The 18935-nt window shown below is 35.7% G+C and overlaps 1 long non-coding RNA gene and 6 other non-coding genes across 14 annotated transcripts; all 7 read right to left on the reverse strand.

Moving 5' to 3' along the window:
• Window positions 1-491: 491 nt before the first annotated feature.
• On the reverse strand, window positions 492-18757 carry LOC105440929. 8 transcript variants are annotated; one of them, XR_004066322.1, is made up of 30 exons: window positions 18678-18757; window positions 17986-18048; window positions 17419-17453; window positions 16655-16693; window positions 15259-15310; window positions 14621-14670; window positions 14077-14130; window positions 13790-13836; window positions 13305-13351; window positions 12946-12996; window positions 12603-12635; window positions 11966-12045; window positions 11509-11551; window positions 10763-10930; window positions 10221-10269; window positions 9695-9775; window positions 9090-9189; window positions 8262-8340; window positions 7782-7930; window positions 7302-7410; window positions 6666-6732; window positions 6122-6170; window positions 5475-5552; window positions 4996-5071; window positions 4300-4362; window positions 3788-3836; window positions 2991-3050; window positions 2462-2523; window positions 1288-1869; window positions 492-506 (listed from the first exon to the last, which is right to left on the reverse strand). It is a non-coding gene; the product is annotated as an uncharacterized LOC105440929 (long non-coding RNA). The 8 variants fall into 8 exon arrangements; XR_004066323.1 differs by lacking the exons at window positions 492-506; window positions 1288-1869 and having other exon boundaries at window positions 1876-2523; window positions 14621-14666; XR_004066326.1 differs by lacking the exons at window positions 492-506; window positions 1288-1869 and having other exon boundaries at window positions 1876-2523; window positions 11966-12021.
• LOC115929398 lies at window positions 5998-6067 on the reverse strand. The gene has a single exon (XR_004066474.1). It is a non-coding gene; the product is annotated as a small nucleolar RNA SNORD18 (small nucleolar RNA).
• Window positions 6297-6367, reverse strand: LOC115929397. The gene has a single exon (XR_004066473.1). It is a non-coding gene; the product is annotated as a small nucleolar RNA SNORD18 (small nucleolar RNA).
• On the reverse strand, window positions 11764-11853 carry LOC115929401. Its single transcript, XR_004066477.1, has one exon. It is a non-coding gene; the product is annotated as a small nucleolar RNA snR60/Z15/Z230/Z193/J17 (small nucleolar RNA).
• LOC115929402 lies at window positions 12227-12316 on the reverse strand. Its single transcript, XR_004066479.1, has one exon. It is a non-coding gene; the product is annotated as a small nucleolar RNA snR60/Z15/Z230/Z193/J17 (small nucleolar RNA).
• LOC115929395 lies at window positions 14986-15061 on the reverse strand. The gene has a single exon (XR_004066470.1). It is a non-coding gene; the product is annotated as a small nucleolar RNA SNORD24 (small nucleolar RNA).
• On the reverse strand, window positions 15412-15487 carry LOC115929396. The gene has a single exon (XR_004066471.1). It is a non-coding gene; the product is annotated as a small nucleolar RNA SNORD24 (small nucleolar RNA).
• Window positions 18758-18935: the final 178 nt, after the last annotated feature.

Here is an 18935-nt window from a genome sequence, read left to right on the forward strand (position 1 = left end):
ACAAGTTTACCACATACATACACATGTATAGTGAAAGAGTGAAGATGAAAGTTGATGGACACACTAAGAAGTCAAACTGACTGCAGATGTAGTTCCTTACACTGTATTCCTTGCCCACCAATCTTACATCAAGTGGTTGTCATGTGCTCATCCTTTTATCTTTTTTGTTCAATCACTGAAATTCTCTTTCACATAATTTCTCACCTTTTCCCTCATGCTCTTCTATCGTCACTTTTGATATTCATTTGACGACTCCTCGCCAGTCATTCTTTCTCACTTTTTTTTTTTAAACCTTTCTCATTCACTCGTAATTATTTACTATTTCTCACCTTCCTTCTCTCAACTTATCCATTATAGTTCGCTCTTCATATTGTTTTCTGATTTTGATCACTCTTCTTTCACTTCCTTTTTCATTTCATTTTTTCCCCTTCAGTTCTGAATTCATAATAAAATCAGTATACCTTTAGATATACATGTACATGGGGAAATATAAAGTTATTTTAACCCTATGTTAACTGGGGGGGGGGGGGTCAATTTGACCCCCCCCCCCCCTGTAGAAATTTCGCGACTACTCCGAAACCGCGGCAGATATAAAATTTTCCTTTCATGACTTTTTACTTTCGAGTCTTACGCATCTTTTAAAACAATTTTTTCGAAAATCGGACCTACGGTTACAAGGTCACATGACCTTTTGTCTTTGCATGTCAGCCCGAAAATCGCTCATTTTCGTGATTTGTGTACAAAACATATGTAAAAGTCATTTTTCCTAAAAACAGATCAAACATGGGTTATTGGGTCTTGTTTAAAGTTTAGGTGGTTGTTTTGGGAGTCATTATAGTTGAATTGTAGTAAGAAATGAAATAAAAAAACAAAAACAATGAAATACATAAGTTAAAAAACAAAGAAATACATAAGAAATTATCAAAACAAGGGATAACATAAGGAATAAGCTGGCTCTTCCAAATTTTGTTGTCGTATTATTATTCATAATGGTCTAATGAATATATGTAGTGAAAAAGAATGCTTAAATATGAATAATATATGATTTATGGGTAAAAATGTGATTTTTATGACTGTACTTGCATAAATTACCATAAATATGCAAATTAGTGAATTTTTCAAAAAATTGAAATTACCATAGTATTCTATACACTTCAATTGACATGCGTGCAAATTTTCGCGGCGATCGGCGGTGAAACGGCCGAGATCTTAGGGGGGGGGGTCAAATTGACCCCCCCCCCCAGTAAAAACCTGGTCTGAAATAGCCCAGTTAAAATAGGGTTAAACAGAATTGGCCAGGGCTCCAAGATAACCGAAACTTGATTCCTTGTGAACCCCAAAAGTACAAGCAAAACACTTTCTTTCATTCACTCTTTGTTCTACTTTTCGTCCTTTTCCCCCACTTTCAAGACTTTCAGTACATTCACAAGCTTAAAATGACATAAATGAACATGAATTCACAACTGGAAGATTTCACTTTCTGAAATTTATTTTTTATCATTTTGTCTTTACAAATATAAATATTCAATTTTCATATAACTAGGTAATCTAGAGAGTACCTCATGTTCGGAGGAATCTGAGTGAACAATTTTGTTCATTCATGAGATGCCGTCTGGCGATCGTTTCTTAGTCATTCAGACGAGATCGATCTGCTGTGGATCACCTAATTCATCAGCAATGACAAATTCAAATCTAGTTATCTTTGTGTTTCAATGATTTCTAGTAATAAAGGAATTATGTGAAGTTTCTGCTTCCTAGTCTAAGGAGTGTACAGCAGCCGCTCTAAAACTGAGTTTTAAGATTTCCGCAATCTTCTAAAGATGATCCGTTGATTGACGATGAAGTATCCAGATGGAATCATTCCAAACCCTGCAGCAATGAAAGATTAGAAAAATACAGAAAACAGTGAGAAACAAACACCTTTTCTTGAAGACGGCCATTCCCATCTTCTGATCACAGCTTGCAAGTAAGCAGAATAAAAGACCTACTGCATGAACTACAACCATGCTTTAAGATTATTTTTCTTATAACTTTATCTAGCCCAGGCTATTTTGAGTACTTTAGCTGTAAGTACCTGAAGACCTATTCCAGGCAGGAATTAATGGAGTTGTTACAAGTATCAGATTGAAGAATCTCATCCATGCACTGGCGTGCTTTCAGATAGAGAGTTCAAGAGGATAACAACAATCATCATGTTCTCATAACAGCTCATAACAATCACTCAATACATACGGTAATGTAGACCCAGAAATCATATTTTGTATTAATTAATTATCTACCCACTGGATACATCTCAAAAAGTTGTTTTTCATGCAAGATAAATGAAATTCATGATTAATCATCTACCATGTGTCTAGACTGGATTACACCTCAAAATTGTTTCCAGAATAGGCTTAAGCTTTATTATGTACTACAAATTTGATTCAGTAATAAATACGGGAAGAGGAGAGCATGTCCATACCTTGTCTGATTAGAGTTCCTCCAGATCCATGAGCTCCCAAAACCTCAAACTTGCTGGCTTTCCTGTGATTAAAAAAAAGTAGAAGAAAAGAATTAATGTTTGAACAAACTTGGCCCCCTCATTAAAACTTGAAATAAATCATAACTCCCATCTCTTTAGTGCACCGTTGCAATTAATTTTGAGTTTCAATTGATATGACTCGATCGCAAAGTTTGCAACTCTTAATAATACACAGCCCTGATGACTACATTGTTCCATCATCATTCAAGTCATATGATCATATCGTGTAGTAATAATGGTATTCCTCAGTGAAGTCGCGAAACGGGATTGTTGGAATCACAAAGGCCATCTTGTGGCTTTCATTTGGCAGAATCAGAATCCTCATTGGAATATACCACACCACTTGTCCCCTGATATTTATATTTAACAATTACAAATCTTTTTTTTTATAATTCCATTATATATTTTTTTTTTAATGAACAAAATTTGCTTCAGTTAGGAATAAGGAAAAAAGCAAACATATCCATACCTTGTCTGATTCGAGTCCCTTAAGACCATGAGCTCCAAAACCTCAAACTTGCTGGGTTTCCTGCAATTAAAAAAAACATACAAGAAAAAAATGAAAGTTTGAATAACCTTGGCCATCTTATAAAGAGATGTGATTGATTGGAATCCATTGCATCTTTAAATTAATCACAACTCCCATCTCTTTAGTACAGTTGCGATTAATTCTTGATTGATATGAATCAATCGCAACACAGGGCCCTGATGACTACATCATTCCACCATCATCATTCAAGACATATGATCACATCGTGTAATGGTAATGGTATTCCTCAGTGAAGTCGCGAAACGGGATTGTTGGAATCAAAAAGGCCATCTTGTGGCTTTCATTTGGCAGAATCAGAATCATCATTGAAATACCATTCCACTTTAAAATAGTCCCCAAGATATCTTTACTTCATATACTACATAACAAATGTCTCATCCTATATATATAACTGATAATCTACATTTTAACAAACAAATCTTTGGTGGTAGCAAGAAATCCGTTTGTATTTTACATGGAAATATAACACCATTGCCTGACTTTTGAGCAAGCTTGCGCAACAGATACTAGAATGTTTGAACAAATCGTGGGCAGGTCAACATTATATACAGGGCCCCCCCTTGGCAGGGCAGTTGCCTGAAGGTTCTAACACGTAAAAATAAATCTTAGAAGTAGAACGGAGAAAAACTCTGGTAATTTTAAAGCATTTATTGCTATACAAGTTGCATTACCCAATCACGTTACATTTAAATTCAAATTGAATCGAGGGAACTTACCTAAATGTCAAAAGCCATTCACCAGATAGATATAAAGTCCATGCAAGATCTGTGGGTTCAAACAAGACGAGAAATGCTCCTGAATTCAATACATTAGATAAACTATACTATCATTTTATTAATACTTATGATTTAATATGGGGATGGGTATGTGAAGGGGGGAAAAAACTATCAAATCTTCACATCAGGCCTCAAATATCTTCAGTTTTTGTGTTGAACTGATCATAAGCTTTTGTCATTTTAAGAGGGGCATTTTAATCAGTAAGCAAGCATCTCAACCAAATGCTGTGTGGCCTCTATGGGCAATTCGAGGGCTGTAACCTTTCAAACTTGAATGTTTGATAACAGCACTACTCATACTTTCCACTTGGCTTGTGTCAGGACAGCATATTATGCCGACAATGTTTATCTTCATGATTATATCAGAGAGATTCCCAATTGTAAAAGTCATCACTCGCAAGCCAGGGAAAACAAGATCATGCATAAGAATTACAACTGCTCAATATATTTACCTCGTTTAACATGTCTTGCTTCCATGCAGACATAAGCTCCGCAGACCATGAACTGCATATCACCTGTAATGAACGAGTCAGAATGATGGAATGGTTCTAAAATTGTATTTGACCGTCTATGATTACTTCAAATCACCTAAATGCATATGAAATGAGAATTCAATTTATTTCAATCATTGGTACAAGTTGCTATAAGTTTAACATATAGTTTGACTAGACTGACCTCAGAGATTTAAGAGTATTCATCAACAAATGATCAGGTGGATCACTCGAAATAACATCATAGGTCAAAGGTTACATGTGGAAAACTCAATAAATTCAGACTGTGAGGGATACAACAGTTGCTCAGAGGTTATTTAATCAAAGGTATAAAATTAGGGTAGAGATTTGGCGTTAGGTCTTGGGCAAGGGATAGGGCGGGGTATAGTGTTTGGTCCAGGGCTGAAGTTTAACATGTAGCAAGTCTGAGACATTGTTGATGTGGAGCAAGTCTTGCAAAAGCAAGTGTCTTACAACCAAGCCATGTGAATCCCAAAGACCCTCAATAAGCAGTCACAAAGTACATGTAGTACCACATGCAAGGGAGAGGATATGTTGTTTTTGCAACCCTGCGATGCATCACAGGCCTACAAATATACCATGTTTTCCTTGTAGGAAAAAAAGAAAATGTGGGTAAAAAGAAAATTTGATATTTACCATGGTCTTCAGAGGATCCCTCTTGGTGATCCACATTGGGCGACAAGACTTGGCAAGGTATCAGTGTCACAGATCACTAGAAGGATAAGGGCAAGGAGAATGACAAGAATCGTGTTAAGTAATAATATATCCAAGGCAGAAAATGTCAAATGAGATTTAGATTTTCAACAGCAGAGCTCAGTTTATACTTAAGAGGGTAAACGAAAATAATCACCTTTGATTCATATGGGAGCATTCGATACTATCATCACTGCTCTGCGAATGAAAAATTTCTTATACAGACTTCAAATTCTAGAATAACTTCTCACAATCATCACGTAACTCGCCTAATACTTTTATTTCCTTTGTAGAACCTAGCTTTCTTTTTACGCCAACAATCAACAATTAATATTTTAATTACTTTGAATGAAATCAATTTGGAAAGATGTTTGACAAGTCTTAATTAAGATTCCAGATGTGGCTCGATGCAATTCACTTACCTGAATTAGATGTGAAGCATATAAGTGATCACAGGACAAAAGGTGAAAGCCTTCAACACAGAACGACCAAGCTGTTATCTGAAAGTGTAAAGGAAAATGATGATAAATATCTTATGAAAATACACAGAAGAAAAACGTGCAAAGCAATTACACATTCTTGTCGCAACCAAATCATTTATTCTATGCCATATTCTACATTGTCAGCTCAAATTTAATAACCAACAGATATTACACATGCAAGTAATGAGCAATATTGTATGTACCATAATGAACGAGATATATTAGAGTGAGTGAACAATCACATATCTGCCAACCTTCCACAGTAAAAATAAGCGTCTCCAAAGCCAAAATTATGAACATGTTTTCAAAATGCCTTTATTTAGACGTTTTCAGAAAACATAAGCAAAATAGGGCACAAACACTAGTTTAAAGGCAGGGACATATGTATCGTTCCTCTAAAGTAAGATTTTTGGCAGCTATGCGATAATGAAACTGCCAGGCTATAAAAGGAGTGGCATGAGCAAAGATCAGAACTTCATTCTTATCAGGGTTGATCAGAAACACGGACCGAAGTTGGAGTATCATCATTTCTCTGCTCCTCTCTATTTACATTAGTTACTCAAGTTGCTGTTTGTGTTTACACTTACTTGTAATGATGGATGTAGGTGGAGAAAATCGGTGGCAGGGTATCTCCAGCTGAAAGAGGAAGAAAATAGATATTGTATTCAATCATTCTCATGAATTTTTTTTACAAGAAAGAATCATTCTTAATGGTTTACACGCCTAAGATCTATTGTAAAAGATAAAAGTGGAGGTAAAGCAAAGATCAGAACTTCATTATTATCACGGGTAATCAGAAACACGGACCTGAAGTTGGAATATCATCATTTATTTGCTTTCCTACCTTATTTACATACGCTAACTGTGAGAAACTTTTGGGAACCAGACATTAGAAAAATACTTCCACGAGTAAAAATTGACGATAACAGTGAGCTTATGAGGAACATGCTCATAATAGAATCAAGTTAGAAATGGGTTAGAGCACTTTGTAAAGCAGCCTATCTTTGTTCTATGCTATATGTAACAAGATCATCCACATGAAACTAACGAGTAAGATTACTTTGTTAAGTACCCAACAGAGAAGGGCTACTTTTAAAAGGATGTGGACAAAAAAAGCCATATGATATTCACCTTTGTTTTCACATGCAGGACTGGACTTTCTGACGTTAAAATCAGCAGGTTCAGTTCCATGAAGAACCTAATACGAAAAGACACAAGAGAAAATCTATTACAACCGAAGATGTTAGGATTGACTGGTACAAAATTAATTCTTTCCCCCAACATCAAATCTATAGATTTAGAAGTAGAAGGAATCTTTGCATTAGGAAATGGACTGGTAGAGCTCAGAAGTCTATAAGAGGGTAGAACGAAAAAAATCACCTTGTATCTCATACTGGGGCATTCGATTCTTTCATCACTGCTCTACTGCCAAGTAAGATCATCGCAATACGACATGACAATGATATACTTTAGTCTCATTTCCTCCATCTTCAAATGTGAAGTTGTTTCTATGAAGTATTTTGAGTATGGTGCAAATCCTTGGTCTTTAAATTACAGATTGACGGATTACTACGTACCATACAGCACCCACCCCAAACCTTGTCTGATATATAAGCACAATTTCTCAGATACATAGAAAGCATTGTAAAGTATTCCATTTGGAACAAGATGATCTTCTTCCAACTGCCCGCAGTCAAATGATGCGAAAAAAGAATGGAAAAAGCTGGCCCTCGGATAGATCATAGGCCCCATGTGGCGACAACTTACCTCACACTTCTTCTTGGTGGAAGGAGGTTTAGATCCACGTTCTGTGTCCTCAGCTGACAAAGGAAAGAGAATCCTTACTTCAAAGGGAAATATGGCTCCACCTGTAGGACTTAAGTTGGAAATAAAGCAATAGAATCATTGAGAAATACAAGCTCTCTTGACTAGCCAATAATAATCTAAAAGAAGAGACTGGTCCCACGTACAACAATTACAGAGAACATAATCTAAAATGGCACATGAAGTATCCTGAAGTTTAAATGACACCAGAATTGGAACAGAGATGAAACAGATTTATTTTCTCTTATTGTTCACTTGTTACCCGTTTCTCAGATAGCAACACAAAGTTTAGTCTCTTCAGTACACAATCAGAAGCAGAACTGGCAGTGTAGGTATCATCACAGAAACGAGTTCTCTCAAATATATTTTCAATTTTTAAGGAATTGATGGCAAAAATAATTTATCTGGGCTGCTTTTTCCTACCTTCTGGTCAAAGTTGTCCTCAACAGATGTTCTTGACCCTGAATGAGGGAACAGGGCTTGACCATTTAGTTCTTCCCAATTGTGAAAGCAACACCACGGTTGGTGCTTTTCTTGGTGTACGAGATGGTTGGCTTCTCTCCTTCAAAGTCCTGCAATCAGAAGCAAATTAATTGTTGAGAATTGTGAACTCATCTACATTGATTGGTCAAAATAATCAATTTTATTCACAGTAAGTTAGATCCTGTATGGAATTATCATATTGTGGTTAGACTAGATGGATCTTTAACAGATTTATTTTCTCTTATTGTTCACTTGTTACCCGTTTCTCAGATAGCAACACAAAGTTTAGTCTCTTCAGTACACAATCAGAAGCAGAACTGGCAGTGTAGGTATCATCACAGAAACGAGTCCTCTCAAATTACTTTTTTTTTTAAAGAATTGATTGCACAAAAATAAGTTATCTGGGCTGCTTTTTCCTACCTTCTGGCCAAAGTTGACCTCAACTGATGTTCTTGACCATGACATGAGTAACGGTGAAACCAACATCAATGTCAAAGTCCTGCAATCGGAAGCAAATGAATTGTTAAGAATTGTCAACACCTCTACCTTGAGTGGTGCAAATAATAAAATATTATTCAGTTATTTAGATCCTCCATGGAATGATCATATCGTGACGAGGGATCTTTGATCGATTCATTTTCTCGTATTGTTCACTTTGTTGCGGAGGCCTAAAAACCTAATGCAAATGCAAGTCAAACTTTTTTCCCCCATGACTTGTTTTCAGAGATTAACTCATTTTTACAAACAAAAACAAAAAACAAACATGTTGCTATCATCAACAGATATGAAAGACCACCACTTGACAATAATTATTCCGTTACGAGATCTTAAACCACTTGTTTTTAACAAAACACATGAAAATGACAATATCTGTTGCCAAGACTCTCGAGGCCTTATACACAATATTCAGGACGAGGCCTTTGAAAGAATCAAGGAACTTTGCTATGGCATCAAGAATACACCCTGCACCCACAAAGAACAATTAGGTGCAGGGCTCTAGCATGATGCAACATAATTGCACAATACAATCAAAAGCAGGAATGAAAGAAAATATCACCCCAAGAAATAACTTATTCTGAGAGATTTATTATATCATTGCCCATTAATCTAAAATATTCCCAACCAAAGTGTACGAAAGACTGAGAGGAATAAAGCAAGAATAATGTACAGCTTCTCAGCACGACATGGGCACCATTTTCTTGATAACCTAACGCACTACATAATAAGCCCAATATGGTGAAGACTTACCTCGCACTTGTTCTAGGTTGCAGGAGGTTAAGATCCACGTTCTGTGTCCTCGGCTGACAAAGGAAAGGGAATCCTTCCTTCAAAGGGAAATTGGCTCTTCCTGTGTGACAATGTAAGTTGTAAATAAAGCAATAGAATCATTAAGAAATACAAGCTTCTTTTTATCTGCAATAATTCTTGACTAGCCAATACAAATAAAAGATAAGTCTATGGTCCCCTTACAACGATTAGAGAATGTTATCTAGAATGGCACATACTTTAAATCAGATATATCCTGAAGTGTACATGACACGAATAGTGGAACAGAGATGAAACAGGTTTCTCAGATAGCAACACAAAGGTTAGTCTCTTCAGTACTCAATCAGAAGCAAGACTGGCAGTGTAGGTATCATCACAGAATTGAGTCCTCTCAAATATATGTTCAATGAGTTCTAAAAATGGCAACCAAATTTTTTTGAGGGGCGTATGCAAATCAGGTTTCTCATTAATATGTTATCGATCCAAAGAATGTTATAACATAATAGTAAATAACGCCAGGTGAGCATACATGAATGGAAGGAGCTGGCCCTCAAATAGATCATAAGCCCCATATGGCGAAGACTTACCTCACACTTTTTCTCACTCGTTCTGTGTCCTTAGCCGACAAGCAAAGAGGATCCTTCCTTCAAAGGGAAATAAGGCTCTTCCTGTGTGACAAAACACAATCATTAAGAAATACAAGCGTCTTTTCATTTGCAATGTTTCTTGACTAGCCAATAAAACTAGAAAAAAGGGACTCATCTACGGTCCCCCGTACAACAATTACAGAGAACATAATCTAAAATGGCACATGTAGTATTAGTATCCTGAAGTGTACATGACGCCAGTAGTGAAACAGAGATGAAACAGATTTTATTTTCTCTTTCTGTTCACCCGTTACTCGTTTCTCAGATAGTAACACAAAGTTTAGTCTCTTCAGTACACAATCAGAAGCAGAACTGGCAGTGTAGGTATCATCACAGAAACGAGTCCTCACAAATTTATGAAAAATATTGATTGGACAAAAAAGAGATAATAGGTTCACAAGAACGGGACGTACGCACAACCTGATTACAAAATGCCTCCAGCATGTATGACTGCAAAATTGCTTACCTTCACTCCTATGCCTTGTCCTCTGTGCCGAACAAGACTCGCCATCAACCTATATAAACAAACAAAAACACACATGTAGTTAATGCATTATGCACTACGGTCATGCTCATAAGATTTTTAGAAGGGCTATATTTAGCCATAAGGACACATCAATAACAAATTGCAGACTAGTCTTTGAAAGCAGTGTACAAGATATGTAATGCCTGTACCAAGTTCACTGATTCAGAAGCCTGTGTATACACAGATAGCCCACGTTCATCAGATAGAGCTAATACAGTAGGCATCATATTGCCTTCTTCATTGAATTGAAGTGTGGATCACACCATCATCCCTTGAACATGGCCATCCAAAAAATCCACCTAAAATGTTGTTAATAATAACTTAAACCATTAACCTATAGATTGAAGTTACAATTCATTATTCTTTTCTTGTCATAATATCAAAGTATATCCAAATATTGTAGTGTCTGAACTTTCACAGTGCAAATCAGTTTCATTCTTCACAGCTTACATCTGCTCAAGCTAGGTTTGTTAAGAACTTACAATGTTTCTGCTGTTGATGACCATCACATCATGCTGTCACTGGATCAAAGACAGACTCACTCCTGTTGCAGAGACATCATGGAATGTGTACAAGAGATGAGGAAACTGTTGACACTCGATTGGGCATTTAGGTCGCCTTCCTCGATCAAGCATTGTTGGCTCCATTTCCTGTGGATCATAAACACCAAATGCACATGGATTACAACTTTGTCTCATTGAAACTGACAATTTAAATATTCAGTTGGGGCTCTTCAAGTCTTGTACATGTGTTGAAATTTGATAAAGTCTCAACATGAATGCATAAATAAAATTATTAGCAATGATCTAATTGATACAACATATTCATAGACTAAGGAAGGCCAAAGTTATCTGGAGTGTATCAGTACATTCTCACATCAGAAATCAGAATTACGTCCCTGAGAATGATTAAATCATCACATACAACTCACAGAAATGAATAAATTCTTAGAGGACCAAGTTCTTAAGCTCCTCCACTATTAAATTACTGGCACTAGGAATGTGCAAACATGTGACCCACTTTTCAAGAATTGAGACTGATCAAAATCAATCGATTTAACTAGAATCAACGAAGGCAAAAGAAAATGAGTGACTTCAAACTTTGCAATTAACTGGAGGGATGACTCGAGATCGGGATGTCTCGAAAAACTCGTTACAAGACAAGAATAAGAACTAGTGAACTAATTTACATAATAACATTCACCAACACTTGCATGAAAGTGACTTACCTGTTCTACTTTGACGAGACTCTACGTCAGCAGGGGATCTGGCCTGAAATGGGCAAGGAAAAACATGACGGCATTGGTGACGGAATTGATAGCATTCAGAACACTAGGAAACTTGAGATAATGTAAAAAATGAAGAAAAAAAATCTACACTTTAATTTACATTTCTTAAAAATAAAAAAAATGTATTGACATTACGGCTTTTGTGTACAAGTCCCCATTAAAATTTGAACATCATAAGAAGTCAATAATTACTAAGTGAAGCATCAGCTAGGAGCGAAAGACATGATACTCATAAAGATGTCATCAATGATATTCAGCTGAACTATGCTATCATCATCACTTCACTCGGAACGTGTCCAGTTATTGTTAATTCATGTGCAATTATCATCCATTACAGTAGTGAAGAAATCTTTCTTGTACAATAATCTTGTCCTAATTGCGATGAATTACGGCTTACCTTTTCCCAATCTTCTTTGTTGAAGCTTCATACAATACACCATTGTGGAAACTGGCCTGAAAATGGATGGGGAAACTGGCCTGAAAATGGAAAGGAAAAAAAGCATTCTATTATTTCTGAACAAGATTCAAGAGGGTATGTGTAGTCAATCAACATGAAATCCATCGAAGCATTGTATATTCTAGTCTTTTCAGGCACGAACTATAAATTGAAAAGACGCATCAATACTTTTTTTTTAAACATGAATATGAACGTTTGCGAGTGAAGCATCAGCTAGGAGCGAAAGACATGATACTCATAAAGGTGTCATCAATGATGTTCAGCTGAACTATGCTATCATCATCACTTCACTCACAATGCCCAGTTATGATGATTTTGTGGAAAACAAGCAGCCATTTAAAATAAAGAAAGAAATTGACAGGTGAATAAAAAGACTTAGAAAATGTCTAGAGCATCAGCAACCTTTCCATAAGATGCTGCCCATAAAGCCCTATGAGAAGGGTGTAAGAACATATCAAGATCCCCATTCTTTCACATAGGCTGATAGGCCGATATTTAGAGATTAAAATTCCTAAAAATCTAACAAATCAAGCTTCTAACATTCATATTAAAGAGAAGTAACTGTCAAAAAGCTTACCTTTCCTTGCAAGAAGTGTCCAAATGTGCATACCTGTATGAAAGATTACATAGAAGGGGTTTAGAAATTATCAAGAGACCATGAAATAAGATGTGAAGAGAATCATGACCATGTATGTCTGTAATCAGTCCGCCCTAGTCGCTACAGTGAGTTAGTAATCATGATTGATTCAGTAACCATAATTATGCAGGCTCATCATTTTACAGACATTTTGCTCAACATAATTCCATGAAGCAAGTACTTGAGCATAAATTGTTTCTCAATTTTGTCATCTCCTTTGAATTCTGTTTAAGACATTTTTTGTTGAAGGTCACTTCTATCAAGAAAAATATCAAATTCTCACCTAAAACTGGTTGCAGGCAGCTCTTTACAAGGTCACAGCATCAAGTCAAATCTGGAAGAAAACATATGGAGGAAAAGGCATGTGATAAGTAGACCAATATGTAGATTTTTTTCAATTTTTAGACAAAGACCTTGATTAACATGTCTGCAATCAGTCCGCCCTAGTCGCTACAGTGAGTTAGTAATCATGATTGATTCAGTAACCATAATTATGCAGGCTCATCATTTTACAGACATTTTGCTTACCAGTAACATAATTCCATAAAGCAAGTACTTTAGCAAATTGTTTCTCATCTCCTTTGAATTATGCTAAATTTTTTAAAGATCACTTCTATCAAGAAGAAAATATAAAATGCTCACCTGGAACTGGATGCAGGTCTTCACAAGCTCACATCATCAAGTCAAGTCTGGAAGAAGGAAAACAAAAAGCAGAGACGTTTTGTAAGTACAGTCAAACCTGCTTTAGTGACCACCTCTCTACAAAGACCACATGTTTGGTTTCCCTTGAGAATGGTTTCTCATAGAAACATGAAGTGAAGGAACCTGTACATCAAGACCACCATGCTATATCGACCACTTTTTTTGTCTCCCTTGGTTGGTCTTTATCAACTTTTTGACCAAATACCTCAATTAATATGTCTGCAATCAGTCCGCCCTAGTCGCTACAGTGAGTTAGTAATCATGATTGATTCAGTAACCATAATTATGCAGGCTCATCATTTTACAGACAGTTTCCACTACCATTTACACATATCAAATATTTCAACATCACACTTTCTTTTCCAAAAGTTTTATATGACATACACGAAATGTCCATCCCACTTTAAAAAAATATATATATTTACCTTGTTCTGGATGCAGCTCGTGGTATGCAAATTCCACCAACCAGAGTCTGGAAAGTAACACATAGCAGAGACATATTTTAAGTATTCATATTATTTCAACTTTTAGACAAAAAAATGAATGATTAATATGTCTGCAATCAGTCCGCCCTAGTCGCTACAGTGAGTTAGTAATCATGATTGATTCAGTAACCATAATTATGCAGGCTCATCATTTTACAGACATTTTGCAAATAAAATTTACACATATCAAATATTCAATATCACACCGAAAAGTATATAATATTCACCTTGAACTGGATACAGATCTTGGTTTGCAAACTCCTCTGCTTCATTCAGATAGCCTATAAAGAGTGCAAAAAAAGGATAAGAAAGTCAAGCACATCACATACATGTAGTAGTTCTGTTGACACTAATGAAAACGCGAGGTTAGAAGGAAAGTCTAGATCAGTCCGCCCTAGTCGCTACAGTGGGTATGTAATCATGATTGATTCATTAACCATAATTATGCAGGCTCATCATTTCAAGACTTTCAGACAAATTAAAACAATTTACACAAAGTACAGCACATGATAATGAGCTGGTAGATTACTCTACTGTCCTATCATCTACCACACAATAACTGTGAAACAATACATTTATTTATGCACCATTTATAGCATCAGCTATGAATATAATCAAACAAAACATTTCATAATCATACTTTGCTGGCTGTCAATACACACCTTGGTGCATTTTGAATTCTAGTAAATATGGAAATTCTTTGACAATTAAACATTTCAGAAACACCATACTTTCTTTTTTAATGAATAAGATATATAAAATCAAACTTACCTTGATCAATACAAAGTCGAGATCTGCCTTCAGTTATGATTGTGGACTATCTGAAAAGGGGAATTAAAACAAATGAAAATTTGAAGATGAAACATGAAAAATAATTGGCAAATAAGAGGTGGATTCTCCTAATATGAGGCTATTGCTAAAATACAGATACTTCCCTAAGATATATTTTTCCTGCTGTAATAGTCCAGATTTCACCAGTAGGCATGTCATGAGACCTTAGAAATTACTTTATTTGGAACAAATTTGTCTTTGAAAACTGTCATGCACCACCAGAGACTAGGAGAGAGAATGGGTGGTTTGTAGGGTTTCGTGATAAAGTCAACTTCACAAGGATGTTGTCACATTGGGTTACAGTGTACCTCAGGGATCTTGGTGATTTGTGTGTCGTCACTCTGTAACAGTCGAGAGTAGCAAATATTGTCATCATTGATACACTGAACCCAATCTTAAGAGCCAGGCTATGCTGACTCTCTTTCAAAATTAATTCACGATAGTGTCGATTCTTGTAAAAATCAAATTTATCTCCTACAAAGTAACCGGCTCAACTTCTGTTTGGCAGTTAAACTTATATAGTTCATAGCTTATTACAACGTCTTATATGCAGAAATTAGAATCGGAATGTTGCTTACATTGTTGCAAGGACGAGGTCATCAATCACTCAGACTCGGGAAGTGGAGAAATCTGAAATAAACAGCAGAAACAAAACGGAATAGAGTACATTGGAACAACTGTCAATTTCTTCAGTTTGAACCACTGTGGATGAGTTCTTTAATAAACAAGTGTAGCTCAGGGATCTTGGTGATTTGTGTGTCGTCACTCTTCAACAGTCGAGAGTAGCAAATATTGTCATCATTGATACACTTGTATTCGATTGATATCAACTCGTCAACCACTGTCAATGTGGTCTTTATGAAGAATGCAAAACATGAAAACTCCACAAAATAGTGTCGAGGCGACTGTATAGGAGTTTTGTTGGATAGTTTGTTCGATGGAATTTCAAATTTCTTTTTGTAACTTTGCAGAGGCAACGCATTTCTACAGACATATAATGTAGTTCCTTCATGTTGAGCAAATCCAAAGCACAGGAGAGCCCTTTTGTTACTGACAATTACTTGGGTCAGTTGAAGATCGGAATATTATAAGAACTATGAGCTGTTTCATCACATTAACCCTATGTTAACTGGGGGGGGGGTCAATTTGACCCCCCCCTGTAGAAATTTCGCGACTACTCCGAAACCGCGGCAAATATAAAATTTTCCTTTCACGACTTTTTACTTTCGAGTCTTACGCATCTTTTAAAACAATTTTTTCGAAAATCGGACCTAAGGTTACAAGGTCACGTGACCTTTTGTCTTTGCATGTCAGCCCGAAAATCGCTCATTTTCATGATTTGTGTACAAAACATATGTAAAAGTCATTTTTCCTAAAAATAGATAAAACATTGGTTATTGAGTCTTGTTTAAAGTTTAGATGTTTGTTTTGGGGTCAAAATAGTTTAATTGTAGTTATAAATGAAATAAAACAACAAAAACAATAAAATACATAAGTTAAAAAAACAATGAAATACATAAGAAATTATCAAAACAAGAGATAACATAAGGAATAACCTGGCTCTTCCAATTTTTTGTGTTGTATTATTATTCCAAATGGTCTAATAAATATATGTAGTGAAAAAGAATACTTACATATGAATAATCTATGATTTATGGGCAGAAATGTGAATTATATGACCTTATTTGCATAAATTAGCATAAATATGCAAATGAGTGAATTTTTCAAAAATTTGAAATTACCATAGTATTCTTTACACTTCACTTGACATGCATGCAAATTTTCGCGGCGATCGGCGGTGAAACGGCCGAGATCTTAGGGGGGGGTCAAATTGACCCCCCCCCCCAGTAAAAACCTGGTCTGAAATAGCCCAGTTAAGATAGGGTTAAGCACTTCATACTCTCGACCAATGGTTTTATTTAAAATTTATTTCTAATCCAACTTAACCTGCCACATATTGAAACTATAACATACCTTCAGTCTCCAGCAGCAACTCTTGATCCAAAACAATGGCTGTTGAAAGATGAACAGTTCCAAAGAAAATGGAGAGAAAAAAAAGCACATTTCCACTGAATATTAAACTGAAATCAAGAATATTCTCATTTTATAGATTCAACCCGCATTTCAACTTCAATATGGGCAACAGTCATTCGGCAGCAAGATGTAACTGATTCAAAATCAAATGGGGTGTTTGATACGGAACAAACGAAACATAATCCAAAGACTTGTCTGGTATGCATCAGTAGCCGTGGTCATATAGACACTCGTCATTGGATGATCTCAGAGTCCCTATCTTGGCTTAAAATCATCATTGCATACTTCAAGGATTACTTCACATTTTAGAGAAGTACATACACATATATACTTGGAGTTAGACAAATTATTTCATTAAATTGTGAAGAAAATAATGACAGAAATATTTATCTATATTCTCTAAACTCCTATTTACTGAACTCCACAGCATTCTTAATAACAGTCATGAAGCACCTATCACAGAAATAACAAAGTTCCATCAACTACAAATTTTCAGTGAGTAGAATCCCTTTCCTTCAAATTTAAGAAAGCAAATCATAATATTTTATTAGTACAATTTGGTGAATTTCTAGAACTCTATAACTCAACTGCACAATTGACAAATTAATGCAGATAAAATTAGATTCATCTTCTTTCTGCCAATGTCAGTCATCATCTTTGCTATTTATCACAATGAAAACAGAACAAAACTAAACTAAACATACCTGCTTATCTTTGACCGTCGACTCCCTACCAGCAACTGTAAATTACAGAGAAGGACAAAGGGGTTAACAAGGTCAACAGTTTCAATGGTGTAATGCCACATCATCCTTACAGCATGAACCAATTAGCTAGTGACACATCAGTCCTCTTTTGAGCTGAGTTGGTAATCACAGATTATCATTTGTCCCTATCAGATTTGTCATCATCTGTGTCACAGAATATATATTCAAATCCAGAATTTTTTAATAGGTATATTTATATAGTGCAACTACTATGTGAATATACTCTATTGCTCTTAATTTTTACCCTGGCTGAAGCTGCCAAAATAAGGCGCTAAAGGTTTCAAGGAATTTCTCCTTATTGGGTAACCATGAGTGGCAAATGTAGATCAATGTCTCCCTAAAGGACATTAGTGCCGCGGCGGGACTAAAACAAACATGAACCATGTGATCCACAGTCCAGTGACATATCCACTAGACCACGACATCTCTACATGATGAAATTTAAAGGTTGATTTCAACACCATTCACTTTTGGTCTTTTGTTGTTATCTACACATAGCATAATTACCTGTCAAGCTGGTAGATATCCATTTCATCATCATGGGTGGTCAGTATTGGATTTCCATCTTGCCTGTAATAAAGTGAAAAAGATTTAATTTGAGAGGTACTAGACTGGAGAGCCTGAAGTCACTACTCAGAAATGTTATCATTTGAATCCTGATTACTAAGTTTAACAAATGATAATCAATTTGAGGACATTATGTGAAAAATAGAATGGATAAGTATACAAATATGCATTATATCAAATAAGATTTAAAGTCATGAAATTTAAATGGTACGAGTATTGGCATTTAAATGCTTAGAAAGCATCTTTGAGTTATTGGATCAGTCGACTATGCATGCACATTCTCAACACTGGCCAATGACCATCAGTCGAAGCGCGGAACATGGTTCATCATATCCAAATTACATCGTAAAATAAATTAATTTTGTGAAATTTATTGCCCAATTGTGAGATCAAGCTCGTTGTGCGACGGGATGAAAAATTACCAGACAGGATTATGATTGGCAAGACAAGGCAGTGATTTGTAACTCTGTGGTTACACTTCATGAAATATATGGCTTCTAAAATTGGATCTGCAAGGCATGCATGTTCACTGCAAAGCCCAGTTACTTCAAAATACATGCCGTCAATGAAATGCAACATGGGAAAGCAAATAACACTGCAAATCCAAGATAGTTATTCAAAGTTGTACATACCTTTATCAAAAGATCCATTCTGAGAAGTTTTCTTCCAGCCAAGCACTTCTAAGTTGGTCTTTCTTCACTTGACTATGAGGTAAATGATGAATACAAGAAATGCAATTAGTGATTATTTTTCAGTTCACAAATAGCTTTTTTCTTCTTTTCTAATTCAATAATATGCATCAATGTGTTATGATTGAGAAATGAGACAATGGCACAACTAGAACTGAAAAAGTTGAAAAAAATAATGATAGTAATATAGTGATCAATATG

Source organism: Strongylocentrotus purpuratus, unplaced genomic scaffold (genome assembly GCF_000002235.5).
Source record: "Strongylocentrotus purpuratus isolate Spur 01 unplaced genomic scaffold, Spur_5.0 spur5_scaffold_4, whole genome shotgun sequence".
In the NCBI taxonomy this organism is placed as follows: domain Eukaryota; kingdom Metazoa; phylum Echinodermata; class Echinoidea; order Camarodonta; family Strongylocentrotidae; genus Strongylocentrotus; species Strongylocentrotus purpuratus.